Here is a 17,591-nt window from a genome sequence, read left to right as displayed (position 1 = left end):
ATTAAATTCAGTTTGTGCATGCCAGGCCATAAAGATGGAACTTAAAACGTATCAAGGTGTGAGAAGATTAAAGCTTGGATGAGAATTTCACTGAGTTGTTTAGGGAGTTATGGATAGATTTATAGGGAAAGTAGTAACTGAGAAAGTTGAAGGAAAGTTCAGGTTTCAAGGATGAACCACTGCAGACAGCTCCTGTAACAGGTAGTCACACGGTGCAGACAATATGCAACATGACAACTGAAATACGCTGAACACTTCTTCCAGTTTCTCTCTCCAAGAAACGCGCTTCATAAACGGGCACAGAAAACACCCCTGCACAAGGACCTGCCTATAACAACTACTATGGTTGTGAACAAGTTTTTATTGTTCTAGGGGAAAAATTCAGACTGCTTTTAGGCAAATCTTTGCCCATCCCTCGATTCACTAGCACATTTCCTGTCTTAATAGCATAACAGCAGATTAGAATATTCTAATGTTCGAAATCCTAAATTTTCACTCTTGTTCTTAAGCACACTTTGTTTTTTGGGTTAATCTCCTGAAGGACACTTTTTTAAGAGAGGGAGTAAAAATGTGTGGATGAGAGAAAGGCATACAAAAAGACAAAGCATCACAAATATGTGCTGAACCCATCTGACTGTCTGACTTCTCTGTCTGCCCTTCTCCCAGTGGCCTGCTCTATCTACCTGTTACATTTCTTATGACCTACTTGTTGTGTGGGACGATGCACTAAGCTGTCATCTTGCACTCTGGAGCCTCACAGGAATTTCTAAATGCTATCACACTAAACCAATACATGCTCATTCAAGATTTCCAAGGCTTACAGCTCATATATTCTCAGCTGGAACCTACCACAGTAGTTCTCTATATGGGTTTTTCATGTTATACTACATAATAAAGTTACTTACTTTAGCTGGCAATGAAATGGAATTAAAACATCTTCTGCATCCCACTGTTGCTTTCTTCATAGCTTTGCCATAATTAACAGAAGCGATGACCGGTGACAGAACTGATGACTATCCTGCTTAGATTTATAAAAATTGTGTTGAGCTGTTCAGAGACAATGAATATTTTACTACACTCCTTGTATTACTGCTACATGACACTTTCTCAATTGCTTCAATTTAACTTACCCAGAGGCTCCAACATATGCAGATTTCCTCAAACCAAGCAAAAAAACTTGTGTAGTGCATCATTAAAATTTTAATGCAATTGTATACACCCTAATGAGCTCTGGGGGAGATCTGCAAACAACAGACCTGATTTGGCAATTTGTTACTCTACTTCTCATATTAATAGAATTATATTGGAATAAATCCGGAGTAATGAAATTGCAAATCAGGCTCAATGCACTAATTCAATCTTGTTATTTCATTACTATTTATATTTACATTTCTTGAAAGGGACTTTTTTTCCTTAAGTAACCTAAACTCTACTGGGACAAAATGGGTACTAGAAATGATCTGATTTTCATGCTGAACATATTATTTGTTGTTCCTTTCATGCAAATACTGCTGATGCTCTCTGAAGACATTTCTAAAGCACTCAGATACCCCAAGTTGGATGCACAGGGCTGTCTTTACTCACCATTGTTCAGCTCTTCTTATCACAAGCTCCTGTAACCATGTTTCAACCTTGGCAAAGCTCTGCCTGAAATTTCACACTGCTGCGCTGCTGCCTACAACTGGCACTCCTGTATTAAAAATGGTCATTTTGTGAGGAAAAAAAAAAGCAAGGAAGGCTGATTTCCTTATTATGTATTCCTACAGCTGCTCTAGGTTATGTGTTATCACACTCTGAGCCTTTAAAGCACCAACGCAAAGTTTGCTGAAGGAAAAGGGATGGGTGAGGGGAATATCACAGAATCCCAAAACCTCTTGAATTGGAAAGGCCCCACAGGGGGTATCAGGTCCAACTCCTGGCTCCAGGACCACCCAAAACCAAGTCCTATGCCTGGGAACAGTGTCCAAAGGCCCACTGATCTCCATGCCCAGTGCCCTGGGAGCTGTTCCACGCCCATCATCCTCCAGTGCACAACCTCTCCCTGACCCCACCTGGCCCTCTCCAGCACATCTCCATGCCGTTCCCTCTGGTCCTATGCTGTCACACAGAGCAGAGCTCAGCACTGCCCGTCTGCTCTCAGTGAGAAGCCACAGCTGCCACAAGGGCTCCCCTCAGCTCTTCTGCCCTGGGCCTAACTACCCAAGGGAACTCAACCACTCCTCTTACCTCCTGCCCTCCAGACCCTTCCCCATCTTTGCAGCCCTCCTTTGGATGTTGTTTTATGTCCCTATACTGTGACCCCCAGAACGGCACACAGTACTCAAGGTGAGGCTGAGCAGATCACCTGGTAAGAATGATTTACTACTCATGTGACTTCTGGCACTCCTGAGCATGTCAAGGGATTCAGCATGAGGACAAACATTAAATCTCAAGAAAAATCTCTTGGCTTTCACATGGGATGTGAACCTGATAAATAACTAGAATTTTGCTTGCACTGAATTTTTCTACCCCTTCAGGGCAGCACTTCTGGGAAAAGCTTTCCTATACTTGATCCTTCTGCAGCCTCTGAATGAAGAAGCCCTCTCTGAGCTGTCTCCACTGGCCTAAGAGGCTGAAGAGAAGATGCAGCTGTGGCTGAAGCTGCTGCTGTTCTACACACATCCATCACTCTATTCCTCACAGCACAAAGCTTAATGCAATTTGAGAACTAGGCTGGCAGCAGCATACCAGCCACAGTCACTACCCTGTCCTCCTCTAGGTCACCAGTCCAGCCAACACAGTTTCTTTGGACCTATCAGATGACACACAAGGACTCATCCCCTGAAAGTGCTAGCTTGCTGTTCCAGAAAATGAAGACACAAAGAGAAGGACAGCAAAAAGTCCAGAGCCTTTTGTCTGGGCCCTCTCCTCCATCACACTTCCCAGTTTCATGTTTGATCCTTTTGTCCTCATGCTATCCACCCATGGTTTTGCGGCCACCATCTGCACGAGACGTAAATGATGTCAAACAAGACGAGGAAGTAACTAGTGCAGATGACATACCAAGCAGTGTGACTGCACTCTGGAAGGAACTATGAAACACTGTAAAGGATCTGCATTTATTGCTTCTTACTGATTCGCTGTCAAACAAGCTTCATCAGTAAACATCCCTTCCAGCCCCCGCCACCCCTAGCCACCATCTCATTGATGGCTCTGCAAAGGCGAGCATCGTTTGGCTGGCAGAGAAGCTATTGTGAACAAAGATCTACCTGGATGGTCAGCTCCCAAGTCAATCTGTAGGGCTGGCAATTAAGAAAAGCACTGCACCTGGGGACAAAGCAAAGCTGACCAATTCACTCATCTCTTCACTTATCTGTGTACCTCTCATTTCTGTAGGAAAGGGAATCCCACTATCCCACTAACTCTGCCAATGTCAAACATGAATACAGAAGGAAAGTTATAGAGCATACACTAAAATTCTTTCAAAATTTTCTACGTGTTTACATTTTCAAAGCTTCCCAAAGAAATTTAGGTAGTAGTCTGAGGCATTCAGCTTACTACTCTATGTGTGTGGATATATATATATATATATTTGTATTTATACATATGACACATAAAGGAGGGATGAACACCAGTGAAAAAATCTGAACCACCCCCTCCTTCTTCCAACGTAAAAATAATTATGTATGTGCTGGAATTAAGCTGGAACTGGGCAAATGGTATCATTAACACGCAGCAAAAATACTTCTCGTATTCTACAATTTGAGCAGTTGTATACTAATTTCTTAGTACAAAAATATCAGCTGAATTCAACATGATTTTATTACAAGAGGATATATTTTCTTATCTGGGAAATGGTAAATGCGAAGACTAAGTTGATTTGTACTAGCCAATACTTACTTCAATAAATGAATCATCACAGTATGTAGCAGAGAGCAGAGCTTAATAAAAACAATAATACCATTTCCAGACCAAAAGAAGGGGTGGCTATTTTTTTTGTCATCTTTTTCTTTGCTATTTTATTAACGGCTTGGGATATGGAAATTTCAAAATCAAAAATTAATACTACTTAACAGGAAGACAGCATGTATGTGCGTGCATGTTTGTTTTTCATTAGTGGAATGTCAGTTTGCTGCTGAATTACCATTACATTCAACCAGAATATGGACATAGATTCCCTAACTATCAGCCTCACATTCTGAACACTATTTTTTGTCAGTTTATGCAAGTTAAAAAAGATGAGACATGAATGTCAGTCCAATTTTACACTCGTGGTATGTATAAACATATATATGTATTTTTTAATAATAATAACTCTACCATGAGTGCTTTCTTTTCAACCACATTTTCAGACCTAATAAACCATTTAAGTATCTTACTATCTGTCTTCTTGCCTTCCTTCAGTGCTCTTTTGCTCTCAGAGCAAACAGTGTTATTCAGCGAACTCAGGTTTAACAATGAAAGACTCTTCTAGCCATGGGTGTGTAAACATCAGCATAGTGGTTTATTTGGCTTTTTTTGTTCTAAAACTTAGGTGATAATGGTCCAGCAGATGAAATGCTAAGCTATCAAAACAAATTCTTCAGCTCAGTATTTAATCCAGACTACAAAACCCCAAAATATTAAAAACAGATTCAGAATTACACACAGCCCAAAAGAATGCTTCCCACTAAATTCCTTCTCCTTTGTGTCAACTCAGCTTTTTTCACTCCATCAGCATTCTCAGGAAAGCCAGAGGGAATTTTGCCAGGGTAAATACTGCTGAATAGCATCCCTTATCCACGGATATGTGGCCTTTTCTCCCCTTGCCAAGTCTTTTTTAATGTCAACCAGCCTGTAAAATTAAGTGGATATACTTTTTTTCTACCTAATTATTCACAGTTTTTTGAGAAAAACACTAATCCCTCAGGTGTAGGAATATGCCTTTGTCATTGTGATTTCTCAGACATTTCTGCACTAATTAAGTCAATAATGCACACAGCGACTGAGTAAAAATTTGGAAATATGACATTTCCAGAGATTATTTTTATGGGTGGAAACAGCCACCTAGACCAGACTTCAATTTAAGATGTTCTCTAAACCATCCCATTAGTGAGTTATCTATTTTGGCTGTGCTTTTACTCTCTTCTCTGGGAGCAGAAGTCAAGGCCTTGTGCTTGTTTTCAGGTTTTTTTGAACTGGAGTCAAAACCCACAAGCCCAAAGAAGTCCGTAGTCTAACACTAAGGGTAAGAAAATTTAGGAGCTCCAGGTAACATTACCCACACATGCTCATCTCCCACAGTGTTGATAAATTTTGCATCTCTTTGTCCTTTCCATGTTTATCAAAAAACTAATTCAAAAATCAGAATTAATGAGCAAGGGTAGATGTTTCTCTTTCCAGCTGCAACAATATCAAAGCACATATGTGAAGATTCCAGCCACTGCAGCAATGAGAAGCAGACTGCCTGAATCCTTCCGAAGCAACTTCCAACTCAAGAGCTAACAAGGAGGGCAATGCAGTGACCACCCTGCCTGCTTGCCAGGAACTCAAAAGTTGGCCCATGCACGTGCTGCTCAGTACAACCACGCCACTAGCAATGCAGCAGGCATTTGTCACCCACACCTCCTGATTTCCTCTGCAGAAATTCCCAGGGCTGCAGGCAGGTTGTGCTCATCCCTGCCTGGGAAGACTGGGAGGTCTGGAATGTGGAGGCTGAGCACAATGCTACTAGTTCACAAAATACAAAAGCTGTTCAGGGCTGGTAAGCACTGCATCAAGACCTGAGAAAAATATCAGCAAAGGAAAAAGTAAAAGCTTCTTCCCACTCCCCATGCTTCATTATCAATGTGATCTACACACATCTTCTCGGCTATTTATGATTTAAATTCATAGGTTGATACAATGTACATAATACTTCAAATGAAATATATATATTTTTTAATAACATATGCTTTAATTTTATTCACAGAAGCATAATCAGAATTCTGGGTTTGCATATTCAGGGCCCTGGTACTGACTGAAATATGCACAGTCTCTAAGATAACTTCCCAGCACAGCAAAAGCAGGCAATGCTTTCATATTATGTCCTGAGTTGATGTACCTTCCCAAGACAAAAGCAGGACTATACATTATTTATCACCACTTCACTTGTTTGGTAACATCAATTAAAATTGGGCTTCCAGGGCATTATTCCCTTTAAAACATCAAAGCCACGTGACAGCTGCTCAGGACCGGGCACCTCTCCTCCCCATACAGCCCTGAACAGAAGCTGCATACTTCAGCAAAAGCAAACTTCATAGAAAGAAACACGTATCATTGCTTAAAGATCTCAGCACAACCTGAAGACATTCCCCAATAAAAACACTCATCTGGTTGCTTCTTAGATGCATGGTGTCTTCAAAAAGAGCTGGCTGTGTATAATATTCTCTATTTCATCAAATTCATGTTTGGGGTGATCCACATGGACTTAGCAATTACTACTGACAGTAAAGGTCACACAATTTTGCCCGTTCCAAAACTGTCTTTTCCTCTTCTGTGTTCTGTAGTCACAGCAGGACCAAATCTTTGCTTTCAAGTATGTAGAGCTCAATTAATTTTATGTGTATTTTTCCTCAGGGATTTTGTCCAGGTTTGATGAAAGATTCAGCTTAGTCCATTCAAACAAGTGTATCTTACAAAAATCGCCTTAGCACTGAGGCTAAGCACTGAGCACTGAGCATTAGAATATGTGAATGAAACCTTTTGGGAAGCGCTTTATGGCAACACACAGCTTACAGAAAAATATTCAAGGAGCTCTGCAATGAGAACGTTCCCAAGTAATAATGTATTGGCTAAAGGCCTGCCGCAAATATAGGAAGTTCAAAAGGCTGAGCTGTCTGCTAGTCATGAAAAACGAACAGAGAACAGTCCAAACGTGTCTTCACATACAATCGCCATCCTCCGGTGAACACCATATCCTTCTTAAAAACTTGCTCTGAAAATCTGCTTCTGCATACATTCCCTTTCTAAAAACCATCCAACTAATTTTTTATCTTGCTTTAAAGCTTGCTTTGCTTTGTGATGGCAAGATGACTCCAGTTGCCCTTACTTAAACACAGATCCATGTGCGTGTTTGTCAGGTCTCGTCGCGACGCATCCCTTCCCCAAGCTACCAGGCCTAAACAACTACACTGATCACAGAAATTGTGACTGAGCCTATGGTTCAGGGTTCCATCTAAAACAAATGCATGAGAGGGGGAAAGTGAGGGACCGCACAGTTTACCAGCTGTAAAAAGGACCTTAGAGTGAGCCTCCCATGCATTTCTATCTTCAGTCAGATCGAAAAGCACAGTGACCTCTGGAGGCAGACAGCTGCCCGCAGACCTGCCCTTCAGTGCTGTTCTTCCAAGCAGCTGCTGCTGCCTTGCTTCGTGAGCAGCCCCATCACAGGTTAAGTTCTTGTTTTCTACATTTGTTATCCTAGACAAAGTGAAATTTCAAAGAAAATGAAGGCAAACATCACCACACAAAGTCATAAAAGGGCAATCTCATATTTATTTTGAGTTGAAAGGCAGCCATACCTGCCAGCCATGCTTTTCATTTTCCACTTTTTCTAGGCATCTATCTTGTGCATAATGGCACATCAGGCACACAGTAGTTAGAACAAGGGCTACAAATACACTGCTGCTCTACAGCTAGATCTGTTGCCACACAGATCAAACTTGCAATAAATTTATTGTCCACTACTAAAAACTTCAGCACTGATGTACAAAGTAATTACATTTGTTTGCACACAGTAATATAGGGACCAGAAAGAAGGGAATTTGAAGGAATGACACGGAATGCAAGAAGTAAGCAAACCAGAAGTTCTCAGATTCCTGTGTCTTTCTGGACCCCCTGGAATACACTCCTTGCTCTGCACAAGTCACGATGCAGGCACAATGCACTGGATAGAATTCCTCCAGCAGGGTCTCAGTGAAGCACTGTCTGCCACAGCACTAAAACAGGTCTGTGGGAAACTCTGCTTAAGAGAAGGTAACACCTATGATCTTGGAAATTCAGTATTTTTGGAGAATGTAGCAACTATGATGTCATCTCTGCATCTACTATTTGCTAAAATATAATTATCACTTTGGAAACCAAAAATGCATCTGGTAAGAGCAAAAGAGCACTGCTCATGTAATGCCAGAATGCTTTCGATCCTATGCAAGTCTTCCATTTTTGCTTTCAGAAACAAGAAGGTAGGTTTCTAGTTACACCTTCGTGACTTCACTCTGTCCAGCAGAAAAAGGCAATTCATTGCCCTCTGCAGTGCAGGAGCCGTGGTCAGCAGCAGCACCACTAGCCGCCTTTGTTCGCTGCTGTGGCTCGGCTCCAAACCCGGCCAGCCAAGTCCAGCAGGTTAAGAGCACATACCGCATTTTTCACAGGGACGTGTTCTGTGATGCAAATAAGCCTGCTCTCTAAGTCTGCCTTCAGAAAGCGCTCTCAGGAACGCAGACCGGCCATTTCCTCCTCAAAATCTCTCATTCCCAAAAGGAAAGGGAGCAAAAAAACCCAAACAACTTAGCTTCCCTAGCAAAAAGCTTCTGCCAAGAAATTTTAAGTGTTCCCATCCAAACTCTCCTCCTTTTTCTTAAGTTCTCCATTATAAATCACTCTAGGGAAATAGTACATACTCCGAGCACTTAAGATATGTTCCTAAGTGGTAAGCCATCAAACTTTACTAGTGTCTTCAAAATAAAATGGTGTCAGTTATCTTCAGAAGCAATCTATATATTGCTTTTTCTGTATTGTTACATGGATTAAAGGCTATTGTAAGAGGAAGCTGAATTAGCCAATCTTTTGGAAAACTGCTGCATCTGAAACAGAATAAATATCACAAGGAATAAACCAAAACATGGGGAATGCATCAAAATACTGTGAAAGGAACAGTTTAAGTACAATCGTGAGGCTATACTGCCAGTGGAAGTTCCTCCAGAGGTTGAGCTCAGACAACGTTCGGTCAGGACACCAGCATGGGAGCATAGTGCATAACCACATGGCTGAGAACCAAAGCCAGCAGCACCAGGCAGCAGCCAGAACCTTCGTCCAGCACCATCCAGAGGTTGGATCAAGTGGCAACTTCAGTTACGCATACAGGCTGGGAGAAGAACTCATTGAGAACAATGGCAGGGAGAGGCAACCGGCGGAGACCACGAGGAGGAGGAGTGCCCCGACTGCCTCGGCCCGCCGGACAGCCCAACCCACGTCATCCTTGAATGAACACCTTCGGCAGGAGCCGCGTTGAGTACCAAGCCGCTGATGGGGCCAACTGCCTGCCTTGCCACCAGCTCATCGGCACGCTCGTGAGTGTCCTGCCATGGCCCCTGGTGAACGCCAGCACCCACCGGCCGCAGAGAAGGCTCCAGAGGAGCCAATGGCGGCGGGAAAGATCCCCGCACCGCTCCCACAGCGCCTCGCCATGACGCACACATGCTTGTGCTGCACTTCAGACTTGACCGGCCCTCAGCAGACTCTGCTCTGGAATTCTGAGGAGCTTGATAACTGCTTTGCTACATCTTAAGTGTTTCCTAAGAGAACTTTGTAAGGCCTAGAAACTGAAATGATTTTATTTTGGTTTTCTAAATGCAGGCTCCAGGTGCTGAAGGAGCACAGCTCCAGCTCACAAGGCTGAACTAGTTTCAGTGTTTGCCTGGCCACTATCCATGCTGGAAATAAAGGGAAAGTGCTGGACATGAGACGCAGCAGAACTGGTAGAGCCCTGCCAAAGACCGCAGTATAGCTTTGAACATCTGAGAGAACCCTGTGTGGATGAAAGGCCACAAATCTGTATTACCATGATAAGCAATACAAAGCAAGTCCAGAGCCTTTTCCTAAATACAGCACCTCCAGTGAGGAATGCAAAGAGCTGGGCTGCTCTGCCAGTGGTACTCACCTGAGGCAGCTCCATCCCAGAGAGAACGGGAATTTATTTCCCTTTGGCAGTGGCAACCTGTCTGGTACAGGAAAGTCAAAGCAAGTCTGCTCCATTCACAAAGGCTTCGCATGGCTCATTTTGCTGATAAATTACAACAGTGAAGAACGGAGAGTTGACAGCATGAAAGCTGCACTGGTCTCTTATAGTCTCCTGTTTGGTTTTGGCTTTAACACAATTTTTACTTCACAAAGCCATTTTTTAAGGAATGAGATTTTGTACTTTGAATTTCAGGGGGATTTTTGCAGAAAATTCATTCTGTAGAACAGGAATATATAGCATAACATACTAGGAGTAGAAAGTACAGCTAGGAGCAGACTTTTGCAAGCAACATTTGAAAATGCCTCATCATTATCTGTCTTCCTTGCTGGGAAAAATTTGTTTCCTTTCCAAAGCACATACACTGAAAGTCCAATATCTGAAGACTTCTGGGTTTTCCTCTTGCTGTTACCAAGAAAGGAAAGCAAAAAGCAAGTCATTAAAAGGAGGTGACCTTTCTGCCAGACTGGTTTCCATTACAGCAGCTTTCACACAGTGTGAAAACTCTCTGAAGGTATTAACTGAGTGAGCATTTGCAGAGCCTTCAATGTGAAGTGAAGTTTGTGCAGTTATAAAACAGCACTGGGGAAAGAAAGTCTGAAAGGAAGCCAGCTGTGCCAGTCAGGAGGAGCAGGGAGGGAGGCACTTGGTGCATTACGACCACATTCTTGTTTCTTTCTTTTCACAGCTAACAATGAGTGACTGGCTCTTTATTTCTCAAGAATACACAGAGATATGCTACAACATCTAAGCTGGACAAATAACATCTGATTCCTCTCGAAGAGCTGTGCAGTTAAGGATGAGGCTGCTCCTACAGGAGGCAGACAACATGCACTGCTGTGACAGAAGTGAGACGAGTGCAGTGACCGCAGTGCCAGACCACCCTGCTCTGTCCTGGGATGACTGGGGAACTGGGAGCTCACCCTGCCTGCCCACTGCCTACAAGCTGGATCCTCTGCAACTTCCTCTTATCTAAAATCAAGTTCCACCCTTGTTACTTTCTATCACTGCTCACGAATACTCAAGTAGTATTTTACCTTCTAAGGAGTCAGTGGCAATCACAATCTAAATTATTTATGACCAACACTCCACTGATCTGTCAGCGTCTCTTTGATTCACAATCACTAGGGGATTAAATAAAAAAAAAAGGTGGAAAAAAAGTATTTGGAACATTTTCCCTAAGTGGGTGAAAAGAACATGGCTCACCTATACGTCTACAGTTGCTGCAAATATGCCCAGAAGTGAGATTACTCACATGCCAGCATCCTGAGTAGTGCTGGCAAAATTCATAGTGTTGTTAGTAGCAAAAATGCCTGTCAAATTAATTGCATATGATGAATACTCTTCTTAGTTTCATTTATTATGACAGGTTGGAAAGAATTGCAGTGGCTCTTCATGCAGACAAGAACAGTGTCAGAGCTCCAGCAAGGACGTGCCCAGCCTAATTCCACCACTGAACTCCTCACTCTCAAGGAGCAAATCTGGACGTCAGTCACTCCACTTAGTCATACTTAAGTGCCTGACAAAAATCTCTTCCTTCAGCAGCTTTCAGCACATTTGAATAAAACTGACTGTGAAATAGACTCAGAAAACAACAGATGGCTTATTCCTAACATGGGCAGCAAAACGTGTCAAGGGGATAGACCGAGATCGTATCTTTCTGCAGCAAATTAATGAGCACGTGGCAAAAGCAAATGCTCAATCACACCTTCTTCAGTTTGTAACAAAAATTAACAAAAATCACCCTTCAATTTCTCAGATTTGATGTAAAATGAAATCTCTAATTGAGTTTCCTACTAAAGAATTTTTAAATTGTAGTATATGGCAAATGAACTGATTGCATTTGCTCAATTCTAGTGTTTCCAACATTCTTATGCGGTAATTCAACTTATAAGCCTGATTCAAGATCGACTGCAATAAGAGATTAGAAGAATTTGCACTTACAGAATTTACTACAATGAAAGTAGCAGTGGGGAGAAGACAGGAGAGATTGGAATCAAAGGTTGTAACACCCAGCATATAAGGTAACTGCTTAGGAAACAATACCACTTCAGAATAAAGGTGGCTTTGGAAGAATATCAGAAATGAGCTGAGGAGTAACATCTTAAGCCAGAGTACAGAATTCTCAGAAAGGAGGGTGGAGCAGGTGCACAGGTCTTTTCTTAGAGCAGCTTAAGCTTTGTCCCACCTACAGAAAAGATTTACTCTGCATTTCTGCAGTACACTTCTGAGTTCTCTTCACACACTTACACCATTTGTGCCTGTTTTCCAGGGCTGCAAAGTGATGCTGTCATGTACCAAACAGTACCATCAGCAACACACAGAAGAGGCTGCATTTACAGCCTGCAGCTGGCATAGTGGAAAATGGCATGGCACTGCCCAGATGGAGGAAGGCCACTACTAGGACTTTTTCTAAATCTTTTGTGCAGCAAAAGAGAAAGATAAGAAAGCCCCTGCCCTTTATAGGCACACACAAGCACATGTGCAGATGCTCAGAGTCAACAGTAGTGGCTGAAGGAACTGGTAATTACAGTGGTTCAGAAATGACTTGATTTCAAACTGATGATATGCTTATAACTATTAGCTTCTTCCATTACCAGATGGGATGTATAATGTGAAAAATAAATGACAAAACGCTTCCCAGGGTTGCTAGATGCCTGCAGCTACAAATAAGCAAGTTGTGAATGAACACTGATGTAAAAGAGCATCTCTAGCTGGGACCACAGTAATTAGTCTTTACAAAATTCATTGGAACACAGTCAGGAAGAAGAACAAGAATCATAAGTAATTTATGTAGAAGAATTTTAAACAATTGTTAGATCTATGAAAAATTTAACCAGACACATAGCATCAAGCATGCAGAGCTTGTGGATTTAGCTTATACAACAATACCACTTTTCATGGGGAAAAAAAAAGTCAATTAGAATAGGCATAAGAAACACTGGATAATTCTGTCAGCCTAAATGACTGCTTCTGCCACCACCAAATGTTTTTCTCTAATGCTTTTCCTGCAGTACAAAATAATGTAAGTGGCTTCCCTTCCTGATTTCACCTATGGCAATGCTTTAACAAAATTAACCAGATACACAAGAAATAAACTGGCTCTGGACTACTAAATTAGTTGGTGCCATATAATTTATTGCACTTTACATACTTGTAGCACAATAGTGATGACTACTACAAGGTGAGAAAATTACAGCCAACCCACATTTAGAATCCAACACATGAGGTGAGAACAGTTTTGTCAGCACAGCATCCCCAGTGTCAACTCATTCCACCCAATGCTCTAATAGAAACCAGCGTGTGCTCCTGATGTTAGGTGGTCTTTCTGCATGGAATAAAGTCCTTAACTACCTCTCAACTTGAGAGCAAATAGCAAAGAAAATGATTTGATCTGAATATAATTCAAGTGGCAGCAGAAGGGAAGGCAATAGCTATGAAAACAGAACTATTTATTCACAAGGGAGCTATTCAGACAGACTGGATACAACAGAAAGGTCCTGACTACAATAGTGTGGAATTCTTAGTTTTATTGCCTAAGCTTCTGTTGTAACAACGTGATCAAGCCAAAGCTACACTGCTCCACACAAGCAGTGAATCCAGCCCTCCATCTCCTCCCTACCAATAACAGTAATAACAATAAATTGATGCAACAGAGTGTATAATGAATAAAAACTACGATCTAGCCCTGAGCTGTTAGCATGTTATGGCAATAAATCTCACCTATTCTCAACTATTTTAGGACTATATGTAATTGTCACTAGATACCACAGAAGAATTTTAATGTTCTCTATTCTCCAGTCCAGCTTACAGCATGTCGTGATGAATCAAAAATCATTTTGTTAGGGTTCAGTTATTCTTTATGGGTGCCTGCAAATCAAGTTAACTAGCTGAAAAATTGTTGAGTATCATGCTTTGAGAAAAAGCACAACATGTCATGACCCGGTTCTACCTCATGCTATCCAGATAGGCTTAGGCTTACTCAGCTATCACCACATACTTCATAGCCTGCCAACTAAACTATTTCCTTTTAAAATAAACATCTGAATTACAGATTATAAAGAGCAGTCTGTTTTAGCAGGTGCACTGTCAATCCCTGCCATTCTCAAATTTTTGCCTTACCTACTCAAAGTCAAGAGAATATCTTGCTAAAATCAACAGAGCGCACCAAAATTCTCTCCGCAGCTGTGCAGGACACAGTGCAGAAGAACAGATTTAAGCTTTAATTAAAACATTCAAAAGGATATTCCATCAGGATAAACAAAGACAGAAGCACAAGACTCTGTTCCCTAGCTATCCTAGGAAGGTACATCTGTCTTTCCAACCCACTCAGAAATGATATTGAAGATACAAAACACATTTACTTTGTTTAGCCTCAGAAGGGGCATAGAAAGACACCAAAGGAAAAAGCACTGCAAATGGCAACTCTCTTCCTAAGCTAGGGAATAGGGTGTGAGGGCGGAAGGCACACAGCAGCCTGTTGTCTAAAGACAAAATCACCTGAATATTAGTACACTGTCTACGTCTGTGGCACAAGACAGTCATTTGGTCAGTCTGGGAAGACAAAACATTGATTTGAACAGTCAATCTCCTTTACTCACACAATGAAATTGTCTCCTAAATTCAACAGCATATGTAGACTTGTGGTTAACTATTTCTCTTCAAACAGGATGGCAGATAAATAATAACAGAAGCAGGAAAAAACCCCTTTAAATTCTGAAGAAATAACTGGTATCTTACTAACGCTAGCAAGGCCATGCATTATTCATCACAGAGGATGGGAGTACGCTCATCAGCTCACAGCGCTATGGGGAACTCTGCATCTGAGGCTCTCATCACTTGCAGCCATTAAAAGTCTGCCTGCACTATTTTATCTGAAAGCAGTGACAGGTTAACCGCTGCATTTCTTACACAGCCAAAGCAGGCAAACGGACGGCTTCCATTCGCACAGGCACTGTGGGCGCTGCTGCTGTATCAGTACACAGTACTGGAGAGCTCTTCCTACGAAGCGTGGAACACAGAAATACTTAAATCTAATGATGTTCCTGAATGGAAGAAAGAATCCCTGCATTACTGTAAGGTACCTATGGACATTACAGTGCGTATTTTCATAGACCCTAATGAAACCTTTACCATTTAATTTGAAGACGCAATCTTTTAAATTAATAAAAATACAGAAAATAGCTACTTTGTCATAAAAGCAGCCCCTTTCGATTAAATTATTTACATCTACTAAGAAGGCTAGGACAATCTGATACTATATATTTGCGACCTTCATTCTAAAAATACATTTTTATAGTATAGTAGCTATTATTTCCCTACAGCATAATCATGGAAACATGACAGCACCACTTCTAGCCCACATGTGTTAAATAAGTGAGCTCATTTTGTAGAAACTTTCACACTCATGTCTGAAATCTGTCAGTTACAGCACAGTATTTACTTTTCACCTGGACTGTAAACCATTAAAACCACAAAGCCAAATCCTGCAGACAAAACTCACATTCATCAAAATCCTAATTGAAAACTGCACAATATTGAGCAATGCTGTTCATAGTGAAGACATTGCTGGTGAAGGAGGGCAGGAGAAGCTAAAAGAATGAAGGATCTCTTCAAGGGCCTTCCCCTAACATAGGCTTTATGAGCTTTCTACCCCTAATTCCTACTTTCCCATTAATCTTTTACATACATTTATATATGTTGCTCCACGACATGCACTGGTTAAAAAATGGAACATGAACAATGACTCCAGCAAAACGTTTTTGTGTTAAGCAACCACATCTCCCAAGCTGTACCTCTGGATCTGATGAACTATTGATCCTTTTTCTCCTTCTTCCACTCTACAGATCTAATGAACTATCGATTCTCTCCTCCTTCACTCATTTTCAGCTTTGGCTATGCATCCCCCTCTCCTCTACTTCCTAAATCTCCTTTTCTCTACAGCCTTAGGCAGGGCACAAGCTCATCCTTTGTCCCAGTTTCAGCCATGCCCTTCTGCATCTGAACTGCTGCACATCTGTCCCATGGCAGTTTTTGGACAGCAAAACTCTATCTAAAAATACAGGATCAGAAGCTGTGCTGCACTCCATAGGGAAAGAGCACTGCAAAGGATCTGGTTCTCCATTCTAGCATCCATTGTCCTACTATTTGCTGATGTCACATCCTGCCCTCCCTGAGGCCAGATCCTGCAGCCAGGAGCCTTCTGCATCCATGCAACATGGTTCAACAGAAGAAGACCTTCCCTACTTTCTAAAGAGGTGTGCATAACCAAGTGGAAAACCTGATCCAAGTCCTTGGTTGTTTTGTTAGTCAACAGTACTATTTGCTGTGCTCTGTAAGCAAACTCGAATTGATTTCTCTCATTCTTTATAATCAAAAGCTATGAACACAATTCTTTTCAAACAGATGGGAAAAAAACCTAATGCTTCTCTGAGACTGCGCAAACCTCTTTGCCAGTTCATTTTTCTACATGTAATAGTTCTTTCCTTATCACAAAGGCCCACAAAGGCCACGCATTTCCACCAGCTCCAGCCCCAGCTGCCCACACAGCACTCCCAAGAAAATGCCAGGCAGCCAGTGACCACTGTTAGCTGAGGCATAGCTTTAGTCTCCAGAGCCTCCTAGCCAAACTACCAAGATGTGTAGTTTCACTGTTCACAAGAGATCTGTCCGTACTTTCCCTCACCGAAGCCTTTTCTTTTCTGAAGGTACATTTCTGCACACAGCGCCAGGTCCTCCACAGCAAAGCAATGAGCATGGGGGAAGCCAGCAATACAAACGGTGGAGGCAGATCTGATGCAATTAAAGTCTAACCATAATATTAAAGAGTTTGTTCTCAAGAACAGTTTTTCTATTATGCTGTAAATGTACAGAAAAGCTGCACTTATTGCCTGCCATACATCATTTCAGCCAAGTTTCCCCCACATATCTTCTTTGCTGGCCCTCAGACTGATGAATTACTGCTTCATTTCAGTCAGCACAGACCTTCCAGATCCCCTGTTCACTTCTCTGTGCAACCCTTCATAAATTCCTGCCCTCCTCTCTGGAGCATACAGACGTTAAGTTCCACGACAAAACTCTTCTTTAAGCTTATTAGCTAGTGTAAACCTCAGTCCAGCACCATGCTAGCAATGTCCTATGTCATATTCAGCATATCCCAACTGGAGCCAATCGACTCATTACATATACATATCATTCTGCAGATCTCAAATAATTTGGAGTAAACCATTTATCTCCCATGTGTTGACTTATGAAAATAACAGAGTTAAATGTGAAACAAAAAAGTTGCTGGTGTTGGTAGCACTTAGAAAAGCATTATTTTCCTCATCGAATTCTAGTTTTTGAAAAACTACTTGTTCCTTAATACTTGGAGACTAAGGATCAGTTAGGAAAGAATATAACTCAACATATTTAACAATATATATATATAATATATCCAACAAGAACATATTCCACAGGAACAAGTGCCAGATCCTGCAGTTTGGCCACAACAATCCCATACAATAGTACAGGCTCAGACCAGAGCAGCTGGAAGACTGTGCAGAGGAAAAGCATCTGGGGGTGCTGATTGAGACGAGGCTGAACATGAGCCAGCAGTGTGCCCAGGTGGCCAAGAAGGCCAATGGCATCCTGGCTT

The 17,591-nt window shown here is 41.8% G+C and overlaps 1 protein-coding gene across 10 annotated transcripts in view; it reads right to left on the bottom strand.

Moving 5' to 3' along the window:
• SPSB4 (splA/ryanodine receptor domain and SOCS box containing 4) overlaps positions 1-17,591 on the bottom strand; it is a 169,069-nt gene that overhangs the window by 29,025 nt on the left and 122,453 nt on the right. The window contains exons 3-4 of one of the 10 annotated variants that reach the window (XR_007378916.1): positions 1,585-1,690; positions 906-1,018 (exon numbers count right to left, since the gene is read on the bottom strand). The exons of the other annotated variants lie outside the window; for them this stretch is intronic. The gene's annotated coding sequence lies outside the window, so the exon portion shown is untranslated. The remainder of the gene's footprint in view (positions 1-905; positions 1,019-1,584; positions 1,691-17,591) is intronic. 10 annotated transcript variants of the gene reach the window in all.

Source organism: Lagopus muta, chromosome 9 (genome assembly GCF_023343835.1).
Source record: "Lagopus muta isolate bLagMut1 chromosome 9, bLagMut1 primary, whole genome shotgun sequence".
In the NCBI taxonomy this organism is placed as follows: Eukaryota; Metazoa; Chordata; class Aves; order Galliformes; family Phasianidae; genus Lagopus; species Lagopus muta.
The sequence above is the reverse complement of the archived record's forward strand: the minus strand, read 5'-3'. Positions and strand labels throughout refer to the sequence as shown.